Below are 23,759 nucleotides of genomic sequence, written 5' to 3'. Positions count from 1 at the left end.
GAGTCATCTCCAGACTCAATTTATTAAGGCAAGGAAATTTGCTTTTGTCACATAATTATGGGATGTGTGAAGGAGTAAAACAGTGTGGGGTCACACTGGGCCTTGGTTTTTAAGCTCTCCAAGAGAGGCAGAAAGAATCCGTCAATGAAAAACCAGAGAAAAATGTGATGTTCATAGTGATTATATGAGATGTTCCATATGAACACTCTGGGTTGAAATGCATTCAGTTGAGTCAATGCAGAAAGAGATCTCCAGGGATAGGATTTACTGGAGAGCTAAAAAGTGCTGCCTAAGAAAGCAGGCTCGGCTCTTTAGGAAAACACTAGTTCAGGTGAGACATGTCTTGTTCTATTACAACTCTCTTTTATTTTTATTTTTTATTGCATTTTAGGTTTTGGGGTACATGTGAAGAACATGCAAGATTGTTGCATAGGTACACACATGGCTGTGATTTGCTGCCTTCCTCCTCATTACCTGTATCTGGCATTTCTCCCCATGCTATCTCTCCCCAATTCCCCACCCCCTGCTGTCCCTCCCCTCTCTTTTAACATTATTGATTCTCCACTCCCAAGCTTCACCAGACTCAAAAAGGATCAAAAATTGTGTAGGAGGCTGGGGGTGGATTGGAGAAGTTCAAGGTGAAGAAGCAAAAGTGGGGAAGCCATGAACTCTTTCTCAAAAGTCTGGCAGCCACTAACCACACCCTTAAGCAAGGGGAAGAGGAGGAGAGTCTAAATTTTGAAAGAAAGTAAGAATTGATTTTCATCCTGACAAAGATGCTTTTACTCCTTCGATCATCGGGACTGTATTTGAAATTGAAATTGACTACAGGACTGGCTCGCAGTTAAGGAAAGTATCCAGTTTTGGGTGTTGATCACATCCTTGCTTCAGTGGTATGCTTGTGCACATCAAGCGTTATTTTTATGCCAGGACACTTGCATAAGGTATTAATTAAGAAAAGTATACATACTTAGACTTGGTATTTGATGGAACCAGCAAAGTTTCTTCAACTTTAAGAAGGAACTCAGGCTTGGCATTACCACAGCAGCAGATGCTGACTGCATATTTGTTCTTTATCTGGCCTAACCCAACTACCCCAGGGAATCACCTGAGATTCTGTCACCAGTCTCTTAGCCCTATCAGGCAGTATCTTACTTATTTTCTTTGAGACTAGGCTTAAATGTAGAGTTAGCATCTTTGGTGGAAAGAACTTATGGAAAATGTTATTTTAGAGAAAAATAAGACTTTCTTTGCCTCAGCTTGTATTTACAAGTCATTAAATCATAAAATGCTCTGTTAACATCTTCGACGTGCCCATTGCCTTCTGACACAATTCAAAGTAACATATAACTGAGCAACACAGAACTAAAAACCAAATATGGATATTTTAGGTGCCGTTTATTGACTCTGGAGTATGTTTCTTTCCACAATGCATATATATATATGTAAGCTTTCAGAATTTAATAATTGCAATTAAAAAGTCAGAATTCCTACATTTTTCTTTTTCCTTTGGTAAATATTTTGAGAGTGTTCAGGAATTTTTAAAATTTGAAATCTAGAGGTTTTTTTTTTAAAAAAAATTCTGAACATCTTGCATTGTCATAGAAGATGAGATTTACATTAAGGCTTTGCAAAAGGATAAAATTATAATGCAGTCACTGAGGGAAAAAAGATACAACTGTGAAAAGGCAGTATGGCAAATTTCATCGGCTATGCCACATGCTTTCTACATTAGAAATAAATACTTTCAGGGAAGGATAATTAAGAGAAATGACATTATTTAAGGAAAAGTAACTCATGGAAGGCATGCTATCTGCAGGTGGTCATTAAATATATTGAGTATGACTGACATTTTGTCACCCAGAAAACAATCATCAAATATCAGAATAACATGTTTAGACTATTAAATTTGTAGAAATTTGCTATACTGTAAAAAAAAAAATGCAACCCTTGTAGTGATTTGAAATCTCATAAAAAATCTCTTATGTACAGAAGGTAAATACACCTCTTTTGAGTGGTGCAAGCTCTAGAGTTCATGAGTATTAGTTTCCTGAAGCTGCTGTAACAAAATATCACAAAGTGATAGAAACAGAAATTTATTTTCTCATAGTTCCAGAGGGTGGAAGTCTGAGATCAATGTGTCAGCAGAGCCTTATTTCCTCTACAGGGGCTAGGAAGGGCTCTGCTCTGGGACTCTCTCATGGCTTCTGGTCATTCCATGGCTTGTGGCAGCATAATCCCAATCTTCACAAGGCATTTTCCCAGTGTACCTATCTGTGTTCAAATTTCTCCTTTTTATAAAAGTAACCAGTCATATTGAACTAGAAGCCTACCTTACTTCAGTATGACCTCATCTTAACTTAAATCATTACATCTGCAATGATCTTATTTCCATATAAGTTTATTTTCTGAGATATAAGGGTTAGGACTTCAGTGAATTTAAGGGGAAGGGGTCTCAATTTAACCAACTATATCTTGATATGAACAAGAAGATGGAATGTCTCATAGGAATTATGACAGAATGCTATGACTTGTACTTTTCCAAAATCTAGACAATAAAGAATGCTTCCAGATAAAACACAGTTTTATATAAGGAAAATAACATCAAATTTAAATATGAATAGAGCAACTAACACACTCCTGGCTTACTGAGTTACTTCCTATTAGGAAAGTTTTTTCTCTGTAACAGAAAACTGCCAAGAAGTCAACTGCAGTTTAATAAAAAGGTGTGAACAGATCTACCAAGGTTACTTCTTTAAAGCTTGCACTTGTTGAGAAAAATCTACTTGACAGCAAGCGATGATATATGGACATCAACAATTCTCAATACTTTTACTATTGTTGTTACCCTAGAACTAACGAAGACTTAAAAATAACTGAGTTTTTCAATATGTGTCCTAAGTGAAACACACAGAGCAATACCAAATTCAGATTTTGGTTGTGGGACAAGGACAGACACTCAATTACTATATGGAAAGACATATCAGTACTGTGTAGACAGCTGACACTCTGTGTTTCTGGAAGCTGTGACTTGAAATCAACTTTTATTTTCTGTTTCCATGACCTATACATGGCAGTTGCTTTTCTGTTGCAGGTCTCGAGCTGCAGGAAGAGCTTCCCTCTTCTATGTCTTGCTTCTGCCGTAGAAGAGGGAAAAGACCAAGATACAGTGGAAATGATTGAAATCTCTTAAACTTTCTGCTCTGAATTGGCATATTGTATCTTCCAGGCATAGTTTGGTTGCTCTAAGCAAGTCAAAGGTCAAGAAAAGCAACATGAAAACAGGCAGTGGTGTATAAGCTTTTTATAAAAGATGAATAATAATGTGACTTACCAAGGAAGCCTTTATTATCATCTATAATACTGCAAAAATTAATGATCATTCAATGATCTTTTAGTTCGAAATTGAAAAATCCTCTTGCTTGACTTTGAGGAGATATAAAAATTTGAATCCTTTCTTCTTATTTGAATACCCTTTTTTTTTTCTCTCTTGCCTGATTGTTCTGGCCAGAACTTCCAATACTATTTTGAACAGGTGTGGTGAGAGACGGCATCCTTGTCTTGGGCTGGTTTTCAAAGGGAATGCTTCCAGCTTTTGCCCATTCAGTATGATATTGGCTGTGGGTTTGTCATAAATAGCTCTTGTTATTTGTAGATATGTTACATTAATACCTAGTTTATTGAGCATTTTTAACATGAAGGGATGTTAAATTTTATTCAAGGCCTTTTCTGCATCTGTTGAGATGATCATGTAGTTTTTTTTTTTTTTTTTNTGAGATGGAGTTTTACTCTTGTTACCCAGGCTGGAGTGCAATGGCACAATCTTGGCTCACCGCAACCTCCACCTCCTGGGTTCAGGCAATTCTCCTGCCTCAACCTCCTGAGTAGCTGCGATTACAGGCACGCGCCACCATGCCCAGCTAATGTTTTGCATTTTTAGTAGAGATGGGGTTTCACCATGTTGACCAGGATGGTCTTGATCTCTTGACCTCATGATCCACCCGCCTCGGCCTCCCAAAGTGCTGGGATTACAGGCTTGAGCCACCGCGCCCGGCCGATCATGTAGTTTTTGTCATTGGTTGTGTTTATGTGATGGATTGCTTTTATTGATTTGTGTACGCTGAACCAACCTTGTATCCCAGGGATGAAGCCAACTTGATGGTGCTGGATAAGCTTTTTGGTGTGCCGCTGGGTTTGGTTTGCCGGTTTTTATTGAGGATTTTTGCATCAATATTGATCAGGGATTTTGGCCTAAAGTTTTCTTTTTCTGTTATGTCTCTTTCAGGTTTTACTATCATGATGATGCTGGCTTCATAAAATTAATTAGGGAAGAGTTCCTCCTTTTCAGTTGTTTGGATTAGTTTCAGAAGGAATGGTACCAGCTCCTCTTTGTATCTCTGGTCTACAATGGTAAACTTGGAGTTTACATTGCATCTGTTTTGAACAAAGCTAGTACCAGCTTGTTTAACTTGAAATTCTTTAGCTGTGAAGTCTCTTATACTTGATTTTCTCTTTTTTTTTTAATCCTCCTAAAGATTTGTTGAATTATAACACTATGGGAGGTGCAAGTCACATTGTTGGAAGGACAAGTCACATTATGTTGGAATATATTTCAACAAGTTATTTGGTATTATTTTTATTTAAGAGCTCTAAAATATAGACTATTTTTTCAAATCATTATCCATACTGTATTCATTTATTGACTTAGTAAACATGTATTAATCACTTTGTATGGGTACTGAATTCCATATTGTGCCTTTAGTTAGTTAATGACATTTTTGAAGTGAATAAAATTTGAATCAGTGATATGTTATACTCAGTAATTTTGAATATGCAGGTATTATTATTCTTAATTGGTATACAAACAAAAATAAAATTGTGACCAAACCTAAGCCATAGTAAGTAAGCATATGTTATATCACAGAAGATGATGTGAAGTGTTCTAGGAGTACAAAGAATATATTAAACAATGACACTTTGAGTACTTAATAGGCACATTTTAATATAGGTAAAATGAACTGAGCTTTATGGGCAAAAAACTTCATACTCTCCCAGGAGTCTCTGTATTTTCTTTCAATTGCTCCTGGCTGCCATTTCTCTAACTATTCGTAGAAATATTTTTTCTTAGTCCTCCTTACCTAAGAAAGAACAACCCAACCACATTTATCTGAAAGTTATCATTTAGCTCAAACAGACATTTAATAAAATTTTCTATATTTTATTGTATAATATCTAGACACAGTATCCTGGATATACATTGTGGTTAAGTATTCAATAGTCTATACATTTTAAATGCTACATAATTCTAGCTGACTAATGCCCCTCTCAAGCCCTAATCCTTCTTGGGCTCATTTGTAAATTCTTTTATAGTCATCTGTTATCAACTAATTATGCATGCATTCCCCAGCTTTCCTAAGCTATACGCTACAGCTTTTCTGTCTTCCACTATGAACTGTCCTTGGAATGGCCAAAGACACAACACTTCTTTCACATTTTGGCTGAGAGTCTAGCTATCCATCAAAATCCATTTCCATTGTTTGCTGCACGCACACCTGAACCATATTTCTCAATCTCCTTTGGACTTAGGTGCAGCTACATCAGTGAGTTCTAATCAATACTTTGTGAACAAAACTGCACTGTGCCACTCTCAGGTCTGTCTCTAAATCTCTCCAGTACATGCATTTCCATTTCTCTTTCTTTTGATGGACTGAGATGGAAACGGCTCATAAGTGACCAAGAGCATACACATTGAAGATCCAGAGTTCCAGTAAATCTGAGACTATCTTGATCTTTTACATAGTAAGGAAAAATACTTCTATATATAAGTGTTTTTTTATGGAGGAACATGTTTAGGTCTATACAAGAACTAATGTACACATAATCCTTAATATTTGTTGCAAAACTACTTCCTATGTCTGTTGCATAATCAAGAAATAAACTTCCATTATGTGGAACAACTACATATTCAGTGTCAATGCAGTCTGACATTCTAGCAAATATACAAATGGACAAATACAAACATTGTTACAAACTTAACTTTTATTATCTAAGTTCCTTTGTGATATCCCCAGGATATGTGAATTGTTTCACTGTGCAGTTCTGGTTTATTTATCTACAACTTCCTAAGTGTGGTAGAAAAGTCAGTTTCTTTGTAAGCTGCATTTTGTAATGGAGTTTGATAATCATTCCCTGAAGCTTAGCTTAAAAAATGTTTTTTTCAGGCCACCCACTCTTTGTGTCTTAATTAATCCCCCTTAGCTTGAAAGAGTAGCTTCCCTTGCCTGCAAATAAGAATTCTCTCCAATTACAGTGACCTATATAGACCCACTATCCAGCTCACTCTCTTCCACATTCTTCATAACTCTCTGGACCACTCCTCTGCTTCATGTGTCCCCAAGGTTTATTTTGATGTTAGTCGTTGGAAATCACAGTAGACGCTAGGGAGACATGAGACAGTTGGCTGAGAGGGGATTAATCAGTGTGGATGTTGTTCATTAAGACAGTGTTTACTGCATTTGTGTTTTGTTCTTTTTTGTCCAGTATCTAATCATACTTTAAAACTTTGCATCTCTTTCCTATGTACTAGCTTCTCTTATTAGAAGAGTAATCTGTTTTCAAAAGTGTTCAAAATTAGAGAAAATATTTTAAAATTTAACAGTGTTTTGAAATATCATCCAACTGTTTGTTTTCTATTACAATTTAGAAATGCAGAATTTTATTGCTTATGAAAAAATAAACTTCCCAAACACAGATTTACACACACACACACACACACACACACACAAATTTCTTGAAAATATACAACATTGTCTTGTTGTCTTCTGTCTTGTTTATTCATAAAATATGTAAAACTTAAAACTGTTGTCACTTCCTTCTTCCTGCCCCTTGTGCTCTATTACTACCATATATTTTGTTAATACACTATAATTACTTTTGACTTTATCAATTCTCTTTGAAATAAATGTTTAAAATATTACCCACATATTGATCAATTTTGGTGATTTTTTTGCTTTGTGTAGGTTCATATGAAGAACCATTTTTGATACTTCTTATGCTACAGGTTTGCTGGCAAAAGATAATCTCATTTTGTTTATCTTAAAAAAGTGATCAATTTCTTTCATTTTTGCTGGGTTTTTTTTTTTTTTACTAGATGTAAAATTCTAAATTCACAGGCTCTTTTCTTCTGAAAACTCTGTTAGGTTGTTCTTTGGTCTGATTTAATTTTTTATACATTTCTTACAGGTTTTTGTACATGTTTTAAAGTTTCTTGTGTTTGTTGAGCTTCAATATGTTGGTTTATAGTGCTCATAAAATTTTGAAAAAATTTTAACCATTATTTATAAAAATACTTTCCTGCCCTCTTTTTTGTACTAATACTAGAATTACTTGAATATTTTGCCGCTCGATAATATCACATATGTTACTGTGGTACTGTACCTTTATCTTCAGTATTTCTCCTTCTCTGTGCCAAATTAGAAAGATATGATTTCTAATTCTTCAAGTCATCATTTTTTTCTGTATTGTCTAAGATGTTTAAATGTAATTGAGTTATTTAATGTTTTACGTTGATTTTTCTATTATTAAAATTTCAATTTTGAAATGTCTTTCATTTATCTTCTCATCCATCATCTTTGACATTTCTGGGTCTATTTCTATTGACTCATACTTCTTTTGACTTGAGTCACATTTTCACACTTCTCCCTCCCTACATGTTCAGTAAGAAGTACTCTTTCTGGTTGGTATGGATTTAAATGTCCTCCAGGACTTTTGGAGCTCTGGAGATTATTTCGAAGATTATTCTGGAAAATCTTGGAAATTAATTTTTCCCTGCTTGGCTTCATGGAGGTTTATTCTGTTCTTGTGATTTGTGCTTTGATATTATGCATTAAAGAAATTGTGCAGAGGCAAGAAAAAATAAGATGAGGTAACATTTTGTTCATTTTACATATGGAATCTAGAGATTACTGGGCTTAAGAAACATGAATATATTTAGAACTGTATTGCGGTATATCTCAGGTTAATCTAGTCAAATTCTATGACAGAATAATATGAGTATTACTTATTTGCTAATCTATATTTCTAAAATAATTGTCATGTGGGTCATACACAAAGTTATTAATCTTATAAAATATTTTTTATAATATTCACTAGAATGGTGTTATTCTGCAGGTAATTTACACTTAAAATTGATATCCATCCATCTAAGACTTTATTAAGCACTTGTATAATCCCTTAAACAGCAAAATAAAAAGGTAATTATAATACCACCTAACTACTCCTCTTAAGTCAATTTAAGACACTTTTGTTCTTACTAAAATATCTACTTCTCAAAAGTTTTTAAAGGCACGTTGAATTACAATATCAGAATGCATCTTTGGTATCGTCTACTCAGTGTTTCTCCTGTTGAAAAATGTATATTGACATTAGAGTAGCTGCTTATTATAACGTACTTACAGGACTAAGCTGCAAAAAATTCAGGGCCCATTAAATGGCCTTTAAATGAATTAGGGAGTAGTTTTCAGTGAATTGAAGATAACTGACTTTGATGACTGCCATCTAAAAGACTGTTCCTGAAATGTCATTGTGTTTAGGACAAACCAATTTTCTACCGATCTGCTCACACAGGACTTGTGAAATCTTTTGTGTGATTTTAAGTTTGGCAGAGAAATGTCGTATTACACAGCCAGTAAACATTTAAATTTCATTTCAGAAACAATTTTTCAGAAGTATTTATTTTACTCTTTAGAACCACTTTTTAACAAAGTAACTGTGCCTTCTCAATCTACTAAGGATATGAATTGTTACTATTAACTATTAGCCATAGGCTCAGGTTATCAATTGTTGTCTACTAAACTACCACAAACTTAGTGGCTTAAAGCAAAAACAATAATTATTTTGCTAATGAATCTGCAATTTGAATACATTTGACATTGACAGCTTTTCCCTTTGCTATATGGTATCATTTGGGGCAAATTAGAAGCTAGGATGACTTGACAACTGAGGGATAAATCAGCTGAAAATTTGTTCACGTCACATATCTGTTGATAACTGCTGGCTTTCAGCAAGAACCTCTCTGCGGCTATCTGCCAAAATACCTTTCTCAAGACAGCATGCCTGGGTTCTAATAGTGAAGATCCCCAAAAAAGGTGGAATGCATGAAATTTTGATGACTTGGTGTTTAAAACCATATAGCATATATTTACTTTATATTGATCAAGACAGTCATAAAGGTGAGCCTTGTTTCAAGATGAGGTGGCAGTACTAAATACAAAGTAGTGACAATGTCATATTTTGAGAAGCATGTGAAGATATATTGTGATGTACAACTTTGAAAAATGGAGTTTGCATGACACTTCACATCTGCCAACATGAAAAATGCATGCAACTTCTCAGCCAAAGCCTCAGTCTCACTGCACTATGCATGATGTTACCTAAAAGTTCAGGTTCTCTACATCTGCATGAGGTTAATGTGTAAATTTGAACCTGAGTTGGTCCTCAAGTGTGGTTCATCAGACTGACTTTTGAGTTCAAGTTCTCCCTATTTAAAATCCATGAATTAAGTATAGATGTTATCCAACTTAAAATGAGGGGAACAGGCATACAAAAACAAGTAGATTCACCTTCTTTCAAAATAAGTGTGGGAGAGAAAGTAGACAGCAAATAGCAGTCACTGTTCCATAGCTGTTCTGAAATCCAGCTAAACACACATGCCCATTTCTTGAATAGGGCTCAATTTTAGTAGTACTTGTTGTTTGTTTGTTTGTTTGTTTAATGGCCCTGGGCTCTGGCATCATGGCTGTTAGTCTGACCTTCTAAGTCGTTGTCTCTTTTCTGTTAGAAGTAGCACATGTTTGATGTGAGTAGGTTCGGGTTTCAAAGGTATCTTTTCATTTTATGCTTTCAGTCCAGGATGGCTTCATTATTTTTAAAAACTCAAGATCATTATGTAAATCAATGTAGCATACAATCTCAAACTGCATGCCCCAAATCTCATTGAAATAAACACTTCTCTACCATGGGCTCCCTGAAAGGCTGTTTTAGAACAATAGTCTTAGGATTATTAGGAGGCCTATAGTGTACCAGAAGGATCAATGGAACAGACCTTTACAATTTTTAGAAGGCCTATGTCTGTTTCTAGTGTCCATTCCTTGAAAATCTTTTGCTAAATTTATTTCTAAATATTTTATTTTTAAATGTAATAATTTCTTCTGCAGGTAAATATAGTTTTTTTCTATGTGTTTGATTTTTCCCTTTTCTTTATTGAATGAGTTAGTACTTTTCATACAATGCTAAATAGAAGCCGTGAGAGGGAACAACTTTACCTTTATTCCAGTTGTGGGAAAGGTATTCGCTTGTTCCCATTTTAGACTGTTAATGTTAGATGTAGGTTTTCTATAAATTCCCTTCACCAATATGAAGAAGTTACCATTTATTTTAGTTTCCTAAGAGGATTTTATAAGAAATAGTTGGATTTTGTTGATTAATTTTTCTTTTCAATCTGTTAATATGATGAATAACATGAATTGTTTTTTTTTCTTGGGGGAAAAATTCACATGGTCATGATGTATTTATCCTTCATATAAAATTTGACACTCATTTAACTAAGGTAATTTTGTGCTTTTCAATTAATTTTTGATCAAAACGTTTTAAAATAAAAATATTCACATTTAACTTTTGCATGCCCAAAATATTTTTTATCACATATTGGATAAATAAAGTGAGCAAAATATGACCAAGTAAAGAGAAGCATAGAGAGTTTCATATGTCAGTACATCTAGATTACAATTCACATTTCAACATTTTAGCAACAATTTTAACAACAAAAACAACAATAAGCATAATTATGCTTCAAAATAACACTTAGTTCTTCTCTACAAAAGACATCATGAGAGTGAGAGGCACTTGGAGTTTTTCTCAAATAAATTACATAAACTTTTATTACTACATTTTTTTCAATTCCAGTGCCAGTGATAATCAGAGAAGTTTGGTTTGTGGTCCGTGAGGTACAATGAGCATTAATAATAGGCCCAGCCTATTTAATTATAGAATCTGACTAAAGAATTTTTCTACTGCAAATGTAGGGTAGTTAGTGGTTTATAATAATTAAAATAACAGTATTTTTCATTTCTCTCAAGAATATTTTTCCACATGTAATATCCAGTGTTAGCATTTGTAAATTCTTCTAAATTGCTATGAAAAATATTTGCCTTTTTGTCACATAAGGAGCCTGAAGCATGGAAATATAAAATACAGCACAGCATCTTCCAGCATATCTTTATGACTGCATTTACTACACTGTATTTACAAATCCAAAAATTTGTATGTCATCCTTTTGTGATTGAAAACTCCCTGAGTGCAGGGAACTTGCTTTATTTGCCTTTGTATTTCATGCACCTAGCACAGTGATTCAACAACCTCTAGTTTCTAGAAAGTAGTGAACTCTAGAGAAATGAACTAATTTATTCAAGTTAACACCTTATGGCCAGCAGTACAGTTCTTATTTTAGTAAAATGTTTTCTAAGTATTTCAGGACTGTGCTAAGTAAAACAACTTTTTAAATGAAAGAAAAATTTTTCTCATTATGCCATCCAGATATTATTAGGTTGGTGAAAATTAATTGCAGTTTTTGTCATTGAAAGTGATGACAAAAATGACAATTATTTTTGCACCAACCGAATAAGCTGTCCTTTATTTATGGTGGTGGAGTCTGGCTTTGCTGATTTCAGTATGTGAACATAGCTTGAATTCACAGCTGAACCAGTATGCAACACAGGGCATTTTACAAGTAGAAAGCAAGAAAAACAGACATTGAGAACCCACAGAAAACATAAGGGCTATGTAATTTTAAGCTATTCTTTACATTGTTTTCCAATTGATAATTGCTTCAAAGTGAAGAATAAAAACTTTCTTAATGTAACCAGGGAGAAAATCCGTGGGAGACAGCAGAATCTCAATTTTACATAAGGGAGTTGTTGCAAGTGCAGCCTAGCAGTTTGAGTATTCTACATTTTGTCCACAAGTATCCCTATGTCCTATTTCATAGATTTCTGTATTAAAACTCATTTCTTTCCTCTACAAGGTGAAACAAAACAAAACAAAGCTCTACAAAGATCTATAGAAAACCCAAATATATTTTGTTCTTAATTTTTAAATTAATATTATTTCAGAATCACAGAATTCCAGAACATAAAGTAATAATAAATATCTTCTAGCCCAAATTCATTGTTTTACAAATGTGAATAAAAAAACACAAAGCTTACAGGAGCCCAGGATTTTCTTCAACAAATCCAGTGTATCTTTTCTCTCATTTTTTTCTTTATTTTTTCATTTTCTTCTAATTTAGTGTTTATTTTATAGGCAAAAATTTAAATATTATTTGCCATAACACTCTAATATTATTTTTCTTAAATAATGTCTTTGATTATTAACTTTTCTATCTCCCCTTTTTTGTGTGTTCACAGCATAACCATTCCTTAGTTTCCTAAGAAAGCCTTCAGGGGACAACAACTCAGTAAAAATGACTATGGCATGTCAAAGGCTCATAATTATAATGGTTTATCCATGCAAACCTACCTTCATAATTTCATTCGCGTTGAAATGTTCTTATTTATATCTGCATAATTATGTAATTTTCCACACAGATCTAATTGCAACTGCAGACACACTTAGATCAAATATCAATTTCTATTTAGCTGAAAGAAACAAAACATTCAAACTCTATAAATCACGAGTGCTAGAATGCCATGTGTTTTAGGAATAATACTGGTAAATTACAATGATAAATTCAAAACCCAATAAATAAACTCCAATATCAGTCTCTGAATAATGCAAAATCACCTTTCTATCCTAAGCAGACACATGTTCCTCCATTCTAGGACATCCTTTAAATATTAAGGTCTTATTATAACTCCCTTCTACATTTCCCCCCACAAGAGATTCATAGCATACGACTTGAAAAATTTAGAGGAAATGGATAGTTTTATAGAAAAATATGAAGAAGTAGGAATTTAATACGCTCATTAAATAAATTGAGCCAATAGTGAAAATATCCCACCAAGATATTTATATAAACTTGTCCCACATATTTTATACTTTAATTCTGCCAAACATTCAAGGCATACAAAGAAAATATATAGACAAGAAAAACTTATCTAGGTGGAAACATACAGAGAAGAGATAAGGACAGAAAAAGAAAAAAACAGAATAGAACATGTAAGAAATAAGAAGAGCCTAACTATAGAGAAGTAAAGTCCTAGAAGTAGAAGAAAAACTTCATGGGAGATAAACAAAACTTATGTGGAAACAAAAAACTTTAAGAAATTAAATCCCAGGCTGGGTAAATTTTGTTACATGTATATAGCGAGAGTAGCTATAACAGTATGGTATTGATACAAGGAGATGAATGGGCCAACAGAAAAAATACAAAATTCAGAAACAGCCTGAGACATACGCTGTTAACTGATGTAAACACAGTAACATTGCAATGCAATGAAGAAAAAATGGTCCTTTTCCTAAATATTTCTAAACCAATTATTTATCCATATACAATAAGTGAGATGTGAATACCGTCACACCCCTTCTACAGCATACCCCAAAATCATTTTTTAAAGTAGCTTAGAACTAAGTGAGAAAGATAAATGTAAATATCAAACAAACATGTCTTCCAAAAGCTAACATAAGAACTTATTCATGTGACTTAAAGTAAAGAGATATTTACTTTTTTGTATGCTATAAGTAAGTAAAAGGAAAGTGCATGGACCTTAATCACGACCGAATATGTATTTTGTATAAGTAAGTACTCTGGTAGTCCTCACCCACAAAGGAGTAAAGATTTCCAGGAACCAGGCAGTATTTTTCTTGTCCTCTCCCAGTTAATACCCCACTCCATAACCACTATTCTAACATCTATGATCATAGTTAAGATTTATGTGTTTGAACTTTATAAATGAAGTTATTCAAATTGGGAGAGTTTTCTCCTCATAATTTTTGTGATATTTTTCCAATTTAACTCATTCAATAGTGTCTTACTCTGCATTATTCTACTATATCCATGGTCAATATTTGGTTTGCTTCTTATAAAGTATTTATGCAGAATATATAGAACATGTAAGAAAACAATGAACAATAAAGATCATTCAAACAATTTTAGTTTTGAATTTAAGATTATCCAATAGTTAATCTCAAGTTAATTTGTAAATAGGGACTCAAGATCATTAAGAAAATGCAAGTATTTAGTGATACCACTACGCATAGCAATAGAAAAAAATAAAGCAATGCCACTAAGTACTACAGAAGTGCAGGATCAATCACTAGTGGAATGTGAAATGATAACTACACTTGAGAAAAATACACCCAAGAAATTTATAGCAAAATTTGAGAAAAACATACCCAAGGAATTTATAGTAAAATTATTTAAAATTGCCAAAGTTTTAAACAAAAAAATTTGTTATTAGTAATATGAATAATGAATTATAGTACATGCAAATGATAAATCCTATATAACAATGGAAAGATAATGATCTGAATCTATATGGGAAAGCATGCATGAAACTCAAAAGAAAAAGAGAAAAACCGACTGCCCTAAACAACATATGCTATATACCTCACTTTACAAAAAGTTCAAAAACAGGTAAAATTAAATGATGGTTCAAAAAGAGTAGTCATTACCTTTATGGGGGTAGCGGTTTCGATGGAACATTCCAGAGGCCTTTGAGCTCCTGGTAGATTTCTGTATCTTGATTTGTGTGATCGTTATACAGATGGGCAAAAGTTCATATACCAGTGAACTGAAGATATGGATACTTCATAAATTGTATGTAATAGATTATACTTCAATAAAAATCTTTAAAAAAGTATAAAAATAACAAGGAAAAATTTTTAAAATAGGTTTAATAAACAAGTGAATAAAACAAATGACAGGCTGGGAGAAAATGCACTATATTCACGTTTCACATAACATAAACAACCTGCAATCCTGTAATAATAAGTGGAAAATCAACAAATGACATAAATGGAAAAGGAACAAATTACATTAAAAGACATTACAAACAAAACTTAATGGTGAGTTTGTGGACAAAAAGTTGCTCGACCCGTGAGAAATCAGAAAAATTTTAATTTAAAAAGGACAGATTTCCACATTTAAAACCAAGCCAAAATGTCTGCAATAGCACATGACCAGAGTGTAAATTGGCATTGCTTTGAAGAGTAATTTAGCTGTTTCTAATAAAAGTGTAAATATACATGCCCCATGGCCCAGCAATTCCATTTCTATATCTGGAGATGCATTCAGAATAATAATCAAGAGAATATTTATAAAGTTATTTGTTGGACAATTACTCAACTCAGCAAAAAATCAAACACATATTAAGTATCAATTTTTAAATGCATAAATAGAGCACATTTTCTGCCCGAGTATGATTTTAGATAGTAATTAAAAGAATTTTAGCATAGCTATTTGTGTCATTTTTTTGGTCGATTTCCAAAATTGTTAATGAAAAAAGCAAAAGCCAAATGTGATTCATAACATGCTACCATTAATGTGAACTGAAACACACAAAAACATGTAGAATGAAAGCATGTACTTTGATAGTTATGTGTATAAAATATATTTGAAGTATATTAGAAAGATAAAAGTTAAAAATATCACCATCTGCATGTTGGTATATGTGCATGTTAATGAAAGGTAAAAGAATAGATTTGGAAATATCAGATGATGGAAAAATCTAAAGCAATCTAAATTAAATGATAAAATAGTGACATTGGAAACTTCTAGGCCTTCAAGATGGAGTAGCCCAATTCCTCCGAGGTCCTCTCTTTTCCAGTCTGAAAAATCATTTGTTTTTACAACTAAAACAGCACAACAACAAGCATAGGAAGAAGACTCTGTAACATGGAAAGAAGTGGTCACCTGGGGAATCTCACAACTTTTCTTATTGGATCTTACTGACTTTTTTATAGTCTCCAACATAAATCCACCAACAGGCATAGACCAAACAAACAACAACAAAAAGTTCCAGAAAAACCTGTCCCTGCTTAACCTTTCAAAAAAAAATTTTGGGCAATACCCAGCCAATAGCAATGGAAAAATTGTATACCCTTGTTTGCAGTTCTAGTGGGCCAAGAGGGGAGCAGGTCTTCCAACCATACTCTGTGCCTCGTGGAAGCAATCAATGCTCTAATTTTCTTGCCAGCTTGTATCTATAAGACCCAGTGGTCACCTGATCTTCCATTTCCCACCATAAGAACAGGGTGGGGTCTTGATTCCCCACTCCTACCCAGTAACAGTGAGGATTAATCTGGTAACGCACAAAAGAACTGGTCTCCTCTAACTCATGCCCAACACACACACGCCAGATATCAGCAGAGCTGTGTGGGAGGTGAGCCTTTATACTCATCTAACATCAGATAGACTGGAGAAGATGGTGAAGGTCAGAGCTAATTATTAACACTCCATGTTTCCCCTACTCTAGGTGTCAGGAAGGTGCATTATGGGGCTAAACCTTCCCACCCACATGGCAGGAATAAGACTGAACAAGGCAGGATGAATTAGAGTTACTTGACATTCTTGTTCTATTATCCCTGGTATCAGTGAGACCAAGTAGGGAAGTGAATCTCTACCCTACAACCAGCATCAGTGAAGAATAATGAGGTGCTGAGAGGCAGGGCTAGCTGGCACTCCACTGCACCCTCCCTTCCTCTGGTGTCACTGAGCCCCAGTGGGGAGCTGGGCTTCCCACCCCACCCTAGAGCAACATGGCAGGATTTGCCAGCCCTCTACTTCCCCACCCCTTGGTTGTAGCAGGGCCCAATAGCCAGCAAGGAGGTATTGGCAATTGGTACCCCACTTTTGCCAGGAAACTGTCAGTAGGGCCAAAAGGCCATTAATCTTTGACCACACCTGCTTGCAATGAGGTGGCGTGAATTACTGCCCCACTTCTGCTTGAGTGGTGCTGGCAGGCCCTGTGGAAAACGAAAGGATCACACTCACGTAGCCCTCACCTTCACTTCAACAGAGGGACCTCCTGCTAGAAGATTAAATAGGATCCTGCATCTCATAATATAATATCTAAAATGTCCAAATTAAAATTTAAAAATAACTTTTCCTACCATGAACCAAGAAAATCCCAACAATGAGAAAAAATAATTGATGCCCAAAACTATATTAATCACGTTAGAATTGTCTAACAAAGGTTTTATAGTCATCATAATAATTATAAAAACTTCAACAAGCCATATGAATTCTTTTAAAAATCTTTAAAAAACAAAAAAAAATCAAAAATAAAATAGAAGTTAACAAAAACAATGAACATAATAGAATTGGAAAATAAAATAATCATGATGCAAATACAATAATCATGATACACATCTTTCCAGTGAAACTGAGGAAAGATCAGTGAAATTAACTCACTGTAAACAGAGAGACAAGTGAAGGAGAGAGTTTCAAGAAACATAAGGTGATGATAAAGAAAGCTAACATTTGTTGTCATTAGAGTTACAGAAGAAAAGCAGAGAAAGTGCAAGAATTACATACTTGCAGGAATAATGGCTAAAATCTGTCCAAACTTGAGAATACGGCCAAGGATGTGGAGAAATTGAATTACTCCTTCACTGAGGTTGAGAAGGAAAAATGGTACAGGAACTACAGAAAACTATTTGGCAGTTTTTGAAAAAAAACTAACATATGCTCTGAGGCATTTGTCCCAGATAAATGAAAATTCATATGCACAAAAATACCTGTAATGTTCATAGTAGCTTTGTTGATAATGGCTAAAGCCAAGACACAACCCACATGTCCTTTAATTGATGAATGGTTAAATAAACCTTGGTACATCAATTCCATGAAATACTGCTTTCCAATGAAAAGGGAAAAAACTGTAGGTACACACAATAACTTGCATGAATCGTGGTAAATGAATTCTGTGCTAAAAAAAAAAAATCCCCCAAAGTCAGAAATGTATGATTGCATTATATAAAATTTTTAAATAACAAAATTACAGAAATGGAGAATAGGGAAGTGGTTGCAAAGAGTTAGAAATGATGGGACAAGGGTGTTGAGAGGCAGGAGATACAGCCATAAAAGGGCAAGATGAAGGCTACTGCTGGTGAAGGAATTATTCTGTACCTGGACTGTATCAATGTCAATATCTTGACTGATTTCCCACAGTGCTTTTGCAATCTATTGCCTTTGAATGAACTTCACAAGAGTATATGTGGTATTATTTCTTACAAATCCATATGAATCTACAATTTTCTTAAAAAAAAAAAAAAAAAAAAAAAAAAAAAAAAAAAAAAAAAAAAAAAAAAAAAAAAAAAAAAAAGTAGCACCCGGCTCACTCGATTCCCCACTGATCATGTGCTTCTCTAGGACAAAGACAACGGTCTTTACATTTTTGTATTTCTAAGTCCTTGTGTGTAGGTTTTCTTTTTAATTTAAATTTCAAATATAAAATATATTGAATATGAAATGGGAAATTTGTAAGAATTGTTAGAAATATATCTTTGCATTGACAATGAGCAGAACTCAAATATTGATTTAAGTGATATTCCATGAACTGAAGAGTAAGATCAATTTAATTTGGTAATTTTGAGGTTTAAAAAGAGAAAAATGGTTAGAAGTGGGAGTCCTGTTTTGTTTATACCAGCTCCATTTGTTAACATAATGGAAATACAAAATAAATACAAAAATTTCCGTTAAATAACAAGATAAACATCTTTCTCCCACACACATACACAAACCAAACAAGAACACAAAACAAAGAAGACGCAACAACAACAACAAGAAAAAACCAAAACAAGGACTACGTCAGTCTGCATTTAACAATCTGATTTTCTTATCAACTAGGAGGATTTATTTCCCAGACTTAAAAACCTTCCATTTTATCCTGTCATCACTCTGCCTAGCACCCGACTCACTGGATTCTCCAAATGATCATGTGCTTCTCTAGAGCAAAGGCAACGACCTTTTCATTTTTGTAAGTCCACGTGTGTATTTTGTGTGTTTTATTTCTGTTTAATTTTATTTTCAAATATATTGAATATAAAATGGGAAATTTGTAAGAATTGATGTTTATTATAACTACTAATTTAGCTGCCACAAAATACATAATATGCACACAACCATTAGATTCTCTGTAGAAAAATACACACAGGAATTTAAATAAAAATAATTGTAAAAAATGTATTAACATAAAATGAGAAATAGCAATTATGGTGTTTTAAATACATAAGAAAACCACACAATAGTCCCCCTTATCCATGGGGGATATGTTCTAACACCCTCAATGACTGCCTGAAACCATGGATAGTATAAACCCTGTACACGCTACATTTTTTCTATGCTATGTAACTATATATAAAGTTTAATTTATAGATTAGGCACAATAAGAGACCAAGAACAGTGACTCAAAATAGAACAATTATAACAATATAATGTAATGAAAATTAATGGAATGTGGTCTCTCTCAAAAATTCTTATTGTACTGTACTCACCCTTTTTCTCACAATGAGATGAAGTGAATGAGACAAGTGATGAAGTGTTTAGAACATGTGAATTTTTATTATTTTATTTCATTTAAATTTTGAGACAGGGTCTCACTCTGTCACCCAGGCTGGAGTAAGTACAGTGACACGATCATGGCTCATTGCAGCCTCAACCTCCCTGGGCGCAGGTGATCCTCCCACCTCAGCCTCCCATGAAGCTGGGACAACAGGCATCCACCACCACATCCAATTTTTTTTGTCTTTTTGTACAGATGAGGTTTCACTATGTTGACTAGCTTGTCTCGAATTCCTGGGCTCAAGTGATCCTCCCACCATGGCTTCCCAAAGTCCTAGGATTACAGGCATAAACCACCATGCCCAGTGAATTTTTTCTTTCTGGAATTTTTTATTTAAAACTTTCGGACTATGGTTGGCCCTGGGTAATTAAAACCACAGAGAGTGAAACGTTCAATAGAAGGGCCACTATATTTTATAGAAGAAAATATATTTTTAAGGCTGTAATTCATGCACAGACTTTAATGATCCATTAACCTTCTAAAAATATTTTGTGAACATGTACCTAATCATCTCATATTTTTAGGAGACGTTAAATAGTTTTTGTATGTATATAATACAAGCCTCAAGCTGTCCCAAAAGTTGAGATTTATTGCATAGGCATAATTATATGAAAACTCAATGTGTTTTTGAATATTATTTGAATGTAGAAATAGAGCAAGAAGACTTAATTGTAAATATAATATAACTGACAATATAATGATAACCCAAGGTTTAGAGAGTTTGACATTTCTGTGGTGAAGGAAGCATTAATATGAGGGTTTCTAGAATTCCTCTCTACCTTCTGTGTTCTCTTTCAGATGATTTCTCCTTCACTTTCAAGAACTTCCCCTGCTTGGTACACCTGCTCTGTCAGATCCCCTGGTGGCTGATGGAATGAAAATTAGAAGAAAATGAGAATAGGAGGAATCTAATGGGGTATTTAGATTTCTTGCCAGAAAATTCTTCTTGAGTGTAAAGTAAGGGCATCAGGGCACACAATCTGACACCCTTTTAAAAAATAACATGAATTGAATCACTTTTTTCTTTATTCAGGCATAACATATCTTTATTTTGATATAGTGAGTGTTTTCTTATAATTTTTATTTAAAGAGAACAAATTTAGTTTTACTGATTTCTCACTTGGGGCAGGAACTATTCCATTGTCATTTCTAAAACAGGCAAAAAAGACTAACACATTTTTTCACATTTCAACATTAGTCATGGATCAGTAATAATTAGTGATTAATGCTTCATTTACAGTAAATGGATGGATTATCTGCAACATTTCTATGTAGTTATCTCCTTCATCAAAGTTCATATGCTTTGATAAATAGGACACACTATACACATATTCACAAACAAATCATCAAATATCATATATATTGAGTAAATGTTTGACATATGTGTGAATGTAATTACACACTCTAATTTTTAAAAATACACAAAAGCATCAGTATAAAATTAAAAGAAATAGACATTTGCAATATACAAAATCTATACTGCAACATTAAAGAGCAGTAAGATATGGATAAATGAAAAGAAGAAATAGGACCATTCCAGGCTGCAGACATGCATACAGTCATCCAAAAAAGGAGACTAGTTTATAGAGTCATGTTACCAGAATTTTCACAGTGGTGACATTGTTAAATCCCTTTAGCTATTCTCATTTTCAAAGAATCATGCAAAAGAAAGCTAAGTATATATTGCATTATTCAACTTTTTTGGACAAAAATAATGTACTTTCCTTCTTAAAACATTAGAGTTAATGCTAGGCAAAGACAGATGTTTCTAAATTCACGTCTTCTGTGGTCTAACCTAAACTGGGTTACTATGGCAACTTATGCAGCACCTGATTTAATTGGATAAAACTTTTTTTAGCTTACTGTCTTTATCCACTAAAGATCAACTTAAAATTCTTCTTAATGTTCCAGCTCACAAGTATAATTAACAAGAACGTTACCCATTTATTTCATTTTTTTCAGTTATTAGAAGTAATATACACAGCACATTTTCCTCTATCAGCATCCCTCTTTCCATGTGTATGTATACATTCTATCACGTATTTCTCTCCTTTTAAAATTTGGTGGCTCAGCGTCTTCTTGTTTTCTTCTTTATGCTGATATGCAAAAGAAGTCCTCAAAAAAAAAAAAAAAAAAAAAAAACCTGTTCTTTCCACCATTCTCAGATTTAATTATCTTCTCTCTTTTTGTGTGTGTGTGGTAGAAGGTGGGTAGCGAAAGTGGAATTAGGTATAGGACTTTAAAGATGATATTAAAATAGACATTTCAACTACCACCTGTGGGATGGTGTAGGAGCAGCTAACTGTGCCTCATCTTATCAACCTTGTTACTGAACTCAATGTAGCAAATCAGAGTTAATAAATTAAGAATCCTATAATTTGCTTTTCCAGGCAATCCCTTTATGACTCATCCTATTTTCAAAGTTGTAGTTATGGTTTCCAACAGATTAATGCTGACCATGTCATTGCCATGTGGTTACTCTTTGAAACCCTCTATTTTCACTGACATGTTCAAAACATTTTCTTACATCTTTCCTGTTTGAAAAATTAAGTAGGCAAACATTTAAGTAGTTTAAGGCCATAAAAACTCTTATTTTAGAATATGATAAAATGATAATTAAAAGAATAGAGGAAAAATTCATGATTCTCTTCATTTTATATCTAATATAGAAGTATAAACCACCTATAATGAGGAAAAAAGTCTTGAGCTATTTCCAATATGTTTACCACTGAAGGCATGGTTTAAGTAAACATGGTGGTAAACAACATCTACAAAAGACTTTTTATATGTGTATTAACCAAAGGGAATATATATTTTAAGTGTTGCAGTAAAAATTATCTTTGATAATTAATAGACAGGCTTATATATTTGTTATTTGGTATATTTGATTGTTATAAAATTAATTAAGGTTCAACTTACACTTGCAAATGCCAAACTAAATTAAAAATGTATTCTGGAAAAAAAAGTCTCCCTAATACTGCTCTCTACCACTTTCAACCTTCTAATGAAAACAAAATTAACAGTAATTTCTACATTTTTCCAGAAAGTTTCATTAATTCATCACATTAAAGTTGTAGATTAATTAAGGTCAAAATTGCATATTTACAATATTTAGGCCTTCCACTTCTTAAGATTTTATTTCCTTTCACAGTAATTTTAAAATTATTGCTGTTGCTGCTTTTGTTTTATGATGTTTATAAACAGAATAATTTATTTCTTCATAGTTTAAAAATGATCACTTTGGTTAAAATGAATTTACCACCATTAATTACACATTTAAAATTTTATTACCAGATACCTTATTGAGTGTGCTTTTTTTCCCTGGATTATTTATGTCTTCAGTCATATACTTTAACATAGAATAACTTTGTGTTTTCCTTTCTATTTATGTAGAGTTATTTTATACTTTGAATGATTGCATTGGTTATTATGTTCAAAGTAATAGTCACAATTAATAAAGTAATGTTATTTAATAACAGTAATAAGTATATTTGAATACGAGATGGATCTTTTAAAGACAGCATATAATTGAGTATTGCTTCTTTATCCAGTTTGCCACCCTGTGCCTTTTGATTGGGGCATTTTTCTTTTATACATTCAAGGTTATTATTGATATGTGTGAATTTGATCTTTCATCCTATTGTTAGCTGCTTATTATGCTGCCTTATTTGGTTGCTTTATAGTGACACGGGTATGTGTACTTAAATGTGTTTTTGTTGTGACTGGTAATGGCCTTTCCATCATATCCATCCAAACTAAGCTTCATAAGCGAAGGAGAAATAAAATCCTTTATGGACAAGCAACTGCTGAGAGATTTCATCACCACCAGGCCTGCCCTACAATAGCTCCTGAAGGAAGCACAAACATGGAAAGGAACAACTGATACCAGCCACTGCAAAAACATACCAAAATGTAAAGACCATCAACACTATGAAGAAACTGCATCAACTAATGGGCAAAACAACCAGCTAGGATCAAAATGGCAGGATCAAATTCACACATAACAATATTAACCTTAAACGTAAATGGGCAAAATGCCCCAATCAAAAGACACAGACTGGCAAATTGGATACAAATTTATCCAACTTGTCAAGACCCATCAGTGTGCTGTATTCAGGAAACCCATCTCACGTGCAAAAATACACATAGGCTCAAAATAAAGGGATGGAGGAAGATTTACCAAGCAAATGGAGAGCAAAAAAA

Source organism: Cebus imitator, unplaced genomic scaffold (genome assembly GCF_001604975.1).
Source record: "Cebus imitator isolate Cc_AM_T3 unplaced genomic scaffold, Cebus_imitator-1.0 Scaffold42, whole genome shotgun sequence".
In the NCBI taxonomy this organism is placed as follows: Eukaryota; Metazoa; Chordata; class Mammalia; order Primates; family Cebidae; genus Cebus; species Cebus imitator.
The sequence above is the reverse complement of the archived record's forward strand: the minus strand, read 5'-3'. Positions refer to the sequence as shown.